Here is a 6143-nt window from a genome sequence, read left to right as displayed (position 1 = left end):
GGGATCCTGCCCCTCTGCTCGGCCCCGGGAGGCGCGCCGGGAGTGCTGTGTGGGGCTCCGGGCTCCTCAGCACAGGAGGGACCTGGGGCTCCTGGAGCGGGGCCAGCGGGGGGTGACAAAGATGGAGGGGCTGGAGCATCTCCCTGACGAGGGAGCTGGGGCTGTTCAGGGGCTCAGAAGGGACCTCATCCCCGTCTGCCAGTGCCCGCAGAGAGGGCTCCGAGCAGGGCCCAGGCTCTGCTCCGGTGGGCCAGCAATGGCACAAGGGGAATGGGCAGGGACTGGTGCCCGGGAATTTGCACCTGGATAGGAGGAAGAACTTTATTATTCAGTGACCAAGCCCTGAACAGGCTGCCCAGGGAGGGTGTGGAGTCTCCCTCACTGGAGGTATTCTAGAACCACCTGAACACAATCCTGTGCCCTGTGCCTCGGGATGGCCCTGCTGGAGCAGGGGGGACACGGTGACCCGCTGAGGTCTCCTTGCCCTGGCCCAGCCTGTGGTTCTGTGATGCCACACAGAGATGATGCCAAGACCCCTGCAGTGCCAGGGTTCAGCTCTGGGCACAGAAGTTGCCCCAGGGTGGCACCCCCTTGCCCCCAGGGTCCTGCTGGAGCTGGCTACATAAAATTACCTAAAACCTGCAAACCCATAACCACTGCATGTTCATGATGAGAAGTGTGAGCAGCACTGGCTGTATTGGCTCCTGCAGCAGCTACACCCCTTTGCTGGCAGTGCCCACCGGCTCTTTACCAGTTCACCCATTTCTCTCAGTGCTGGCTCTGCCTTTTCTGCCCTGGCTGGTCACAGCCCCAGAAGGGAGGACAGAATTTTAGAATCCCGGCCTGGTTTGGGTTGGAAGGGACCTTAAAGCTTATGCCATTCCACCCCTCTGGATGGGCGGGGACTCCTTCCAGTAGCCCAGGTTGCTCCAAGCCTGACCTGGATGACAAATCATGCTGGGAGTAAGGACAAATCCACCCAGCCTGGTTCCCCACCTCCAAATCCTTGCCAGGTTTACATGGCAGGAATCAGAAACTGCCTGGAACACTGCCTGTCCTGCCTGGCAGAGGCAGGGGAGCTGGAGGAGAGCAGCATCAGTCATGGCTGAATGGCTGCAGTGCATCTCCCCAGCCTGTAACATCATCGGGACAGCTTTATCCTGTCACCCGCACACCCCGGCTTGTGCACGCTCCTCCGGGGCTGCAGGACACAATGGCAGCATTGTGGGTGCCACCCAGGCACAGGACAACAGGAGGGGCTCAGCACCAGCCCAGGGGCTGCGTTAACTCCTGCTCTGCCAGGAATTCCCTGCCTCACTTTGGGCTGGCGTTGTAGATTTGCACCCACACAACTCATGCCGGGCTAAGGAGGCAATTCTGGGATCCCCAGAGCTAAACCAGTTGCACTGAGCATTTCTCAGCAGAAAATCTCCCTCCCAAGAAGCAAAATGAGACCATTGCCAGAGCTGGAGCCATCAACACATCACATCAGCCCCAGCTGCAAACTTAAAAGCTGTAATAGGCTTAGTCATAGAATCTAATGAGCTAATCAGAGGTGCCCAAACCTATTAGCACAACTAAAACGCAGCTACACTGTCTGCCACTCCCTGCTTCTCCTCGGACTGGGTGCACAGCAGCTTTCTGAACAAAGCACGGGGCAGCATCTTCAAGGCTCTGCTGGAGAAAGCCTTGCCTGATGAGGGTTCTGACAGACTCACATCACTGCTACACATCTGTGGCAAATTTACTGATGTGGAAGGGCTCCGGGCTTTTCAGGTGTCACAGTCCCCCTCACGTGGACCATGTCCATCACAGTTCTGCTCTGTGCCACCCTGCCACCCCCACTCTCCTCCCAGCACAGCAGCAGCCCAAGCTGAAATACATTTCATGAGCCTGTTTGCCCTTTAACAGAGAGAAAAACACTTGGGCGTTCTTCCTTTCTACCCCATTGACACAACATTGGGATTATTTGGTTCCTGGGCAGGCCAGCACAGCTGAACATCGCCCTGCTAACACTCCCTAAAAACCCTCTCTCTCTGTGCTCTGAACGGCTCATTTGGTTCTTTCAATACATTCCGGAGAGAGCTTTGTCTCCACTTGGTTTTCCTCCCCCCTCTGCCTCTCGGATCTGTTTCAGCGAGATAAAGAATTCCATTGCATTCAGAGGCCACGCTCTTTTCCTAACAATCCTCGTGGTCTTTTTGCTCAGCTCACCTGTGCTATTTGGTTGCTAGAAGGCAGACAGAGCACACTTTAGCTGGTAACTGGCACCACAGTTTGATTTGAAACACATTTCAGGGGCTGCTTTCTATAATTACAGATGGGCTGGATAGAGCAGATGTCTGTGTTAACCTCCACTGGGTCAGTGCTGCAAGTGTGAGAAAGTGGCCACGGTACCCCTGGCTGACTTTAGAGCCCATTTCCATGGAGACTGGACAGGGCAGGGAATTGTTAACACAGAACAATCTTCCCCCTCCAGGGACCAGTTTGAATTCAGCCCAAGCTAACCCAGATTCGGAGTGCTTATCACCTTGGCTGTCTCATTGTTTGAGTTTGGTGGGTCTCCATCTCCTCCTCCCTGGCACACAAGTATCCTCTTGCCGAAGCTTTTACCAGCCCTGGCCCCTCCCTGGCAGGCTCCCCTCTTTCCCACAGCCGCTTCCCCAGGGTTAAACAGGCCATGGGAACTGGGAGAACTGGGATCAGCACCTCCTTCCTTCTGCCGGGTTGTGCAGGGGATACCAGCAGTGATACCTCACCCCGTGTGAGGTGACAGAACCACCAAATCCAAGTTATTTTTCTACTTTTAGAGCTCGACCTGATTAAACTCAGCAAGCAAAACATCCTCAATATCTGGCAATAATCCTGTCCCAAGCCTTCCCTCCTTACTCGTGTTTCTAATGCACCACAAATCAGTGTCACCCACTGTCACTGGGGCACTTACCAGGGTCTGGGTTGCACACACTGAGGCCAGAAGGGAATCCCTGTCACATCCAGAATAAAAGCCACAAACTCCCCTAATTTCACCACCATTTGGTCTGAAAGGCAAACAACCCCCACCGTGTATTCCTGAAAAATTACCTGAGATGGAGAATCAGAGCCAGTCTGTGAAAAATCAGTTAAGTACTCACTGTGCTAATGAAAAAAAATAAAGCAGGCTTTATTCCAGTCAGAGTGAGGCGTCTAAACCCAATTAATTCCCAGCTCACACTAATAATGTGCAAAAGGTCTCGCTGCACACAGAGCAGGAGTGTCACTGTCACACTTGGGGACACGGGGACACCGAGGTCACCAAATTTCCCTGGGTCACACACAGAGATAATGGCAGCAGCAGAGGAAGGAGCATCTCTTAGACTCTGCTGCTTATCAGAATACTTCTCCCTATATTAAAAACAGCAGAGGCTTTAGGGGAGGGCGGGGGAGAGGATTTAAACCATGCAATTTTCTATTTCTTTTCTGTAGCTTTTTGATCCTTTCACTTTTGGGTCTGGCAAATGCAACTTTCTTCATCCTTGGAGATTATTCTTCAATTCCTCAAAGAGTCTTCAATTTTCTCACAAATCTCTCTTCCTTTCACTTAATTTAAACATTTATGGCCAATTCGATGATTTAATAATGAGAAATAAAATTGGAGATTTACTAAGTGTGCAGAGAAGACCTTTCATTCCATCTGGGGATTAAGAAGGGAGTTAAAGGTGGGAGCCCTGCTAGCCTGACCTGAGCTCCAGGAAAGCCCAATCCTGATGGATGCTGAGCATTCCCTGCTCCCACCCAAGCCAGGGAATGCTGAGCACACTGCAGATTTGGCCCCCAAAGACTCAAGCAAGCTCATAAATCCACAGCAGAGCTGTTTCATAGATATTTTGCTAATAACTTCAGAGCCTGTCTTCATTTAGCACCAGTGCCAGCTGATCAAGTCCAAGCTGCTCCTCACCACACCATTAATTTAAGGTAACTCTTCACCAGGATCTTCGGTTCCGCACAAACGCTTCCCAAATCGCTTCTTCAGTCTCTGTCAATTATCCGAGACTAATGCACCTTGAAGTTACCTTTTAGAGCAAACATTTCTCCATGGCCATAATTCTAAAATATTATCAGCAGCCCAAAGATCGGGACAATGCCGCTTTCAGCTTCGGAAATTCAGGCTGCACGCTCAAACGGAGAAACCAGAAATAAATCAGCGCCGGTGCAGCCTCAAGATCTATTGCATTTTCATAATTTGGCAATTGCTAGGCATGCTCATTGGACCAAATGAACCTTGAGCCTTTTATGCAGTTGATTTCATTTTCTGGATGGCTACTATTAGATAAAGGCAGCTTTCTCAGGTACCCTGCAATGGCACTGCTGCAAATGAAGTCTGGCAAATCGAATCTCCCCTACTCGGGGCCACACCCGTCAGCTGGCTGCTGTCACCCTCTCCATCACCAGGAGAATCCCCCTGGGCACTCGGTGCAGGATGCAGCTGCCCTGCTGTGCCTGGGAGACCCCCAAAGCCACGTGTGACCTGCTGTGCCAGCCCTGTCCTCTCCTGTGACCCCTCAGCGTGGCATCCTCACATTTGGAAGTGCCACAGCACGGGCAGGAGCTCACTGACCCAGCCTGGGCATGGATGGTGCTCACAGCCCTTGGCCAGCCAGCTCTGGGTCTGTCCCTGGCATGGCACCCACCTGTTCCAGACACATCTCATCTCGGACCACAATTTCCATCCTGTTCACTCAGACAAAAAGGGCACGGGCAGACAGAAATGAGCCCAGACGTGGAAAAGGCTGAGCCTCCCTCTGCCAAATGCCCTGGCTTTGTAGCTCTGATGAGACAGAGAGGTGCCACTGCTGTCTGACTTTGGAATGGGGCTTTGGCTGGGAAAACAGGACAGAACTGAGCTAGAAGCTGTCTCTTCCCATCTTCTGTGTGTAACAACTCCAACACAGGTCTGGATCCCGCTCTGAGAACGATGCTGGCTGCATCTGTGGGCTGCCAGAACTCGTAATAATTAACCAATAATGTTGGCAAACACTTGGCAAATCTCCACCTGCTCTCAGAGCCCTCTGCAAACAGGAACAGATTAAACCTTGCCAGACCCCCTCCAGTCCTACACATTAATCCAAAGATTTTCCTCCACTTCTATTCCCTGACAGGGTATTTAGCAAACAGGGTGAGGTCGGGAAGTACTCAGGTCACCCCCATTTTACAGAGTGCTGGCAAAAGTGACATTTCCAAAGCCCCAACAAGCACTGCTGGTGCATCAAGACTGAGTGTTTGTGGCCTCCAACCCTGCCCCATCCTTCCTCTGCCTGGCAGGGCTTCATCCTTATCTCACTGGCAAGAAAGCCCAAGCAGGAAAGGGATGCAGACTCAGCCCAGAGTTTGTCATGGATCAGCAAACTGGTGCAGAAATAGTTCTGCTTCTGTCCTCGCTGCTGGGACACAGCAGAAAGTGACCCAGAAATACCCCTGAGCAAAGCACAGAGCACAGGGCGCTGTGACAGCAGCTTCTCTTGGTCCTGCTATGGCTTGGTGGCATTTTTGCCACCCAGCGTTGCCATCCTTGCTGCTGTTTCCTAACAGCTTCTTGTGGACATGATCCGAAACAAACCTAAAAGCAGTGGGTTTCACTCCAAAATAGTGATGGCCCCTTGAAATACAGTGTTCACAGGGAGGAATTAGAATGAAATAGATTGGTTAGAGTGAAAAATTACATCTGCTGAAGCAGCAGACTTCCTCCACAAAGACACTCCCCAACAAAACTCCAGTTTCCCACTCAAGGCCCAGCTCCAAACAGAAATACCATCCATTTGACCCAGTCACAGCGTGCCAGGGCCATCAGAAAAGGCCAGCAGACAGACCTTCCTCACAGGGGAGAACAATCTGGCTCCCAGGACCTGAGAGCACGGACATTTGGTGGCTTTCTGCTCACACCTGGCTCCCTACCATGTCCTGACCTTCATTTCAGCTGAGGGCTCAGGGTGCTGTGGCTGAGCAGAGGCTCAGTAAAACCAGGGGCTGTGTGTTCACCTCCTCATTGCAGTTTAGCTCAGCCAGCAGCAATGAGAGCATCCTCCCTGGCTGTGCTCATGAGCTCACAGGAGCATCTGCTGTAGACTCTGGAAGAACAATCAGTTTTAGGCTCGCAGCTCAGACATCTC

Source organism: Corvus cornix, chromosome 24 (genome assembly GCF_000738735.6).
Source record: "Corvus cornix cornix isolate S_Up_H32 chromosome 24, ASM73873v5, whole genome shotgun sequence".
NCBI classification, from domain to species: domain Eukaryota; kingdom Metazoa; phylum Chordata; class Aves; order Passeriformes; family Corvidae; genus Corvus; species Corvus cornix.
This window is presented reverse-complemented; position numbering follows the sequence as displayed.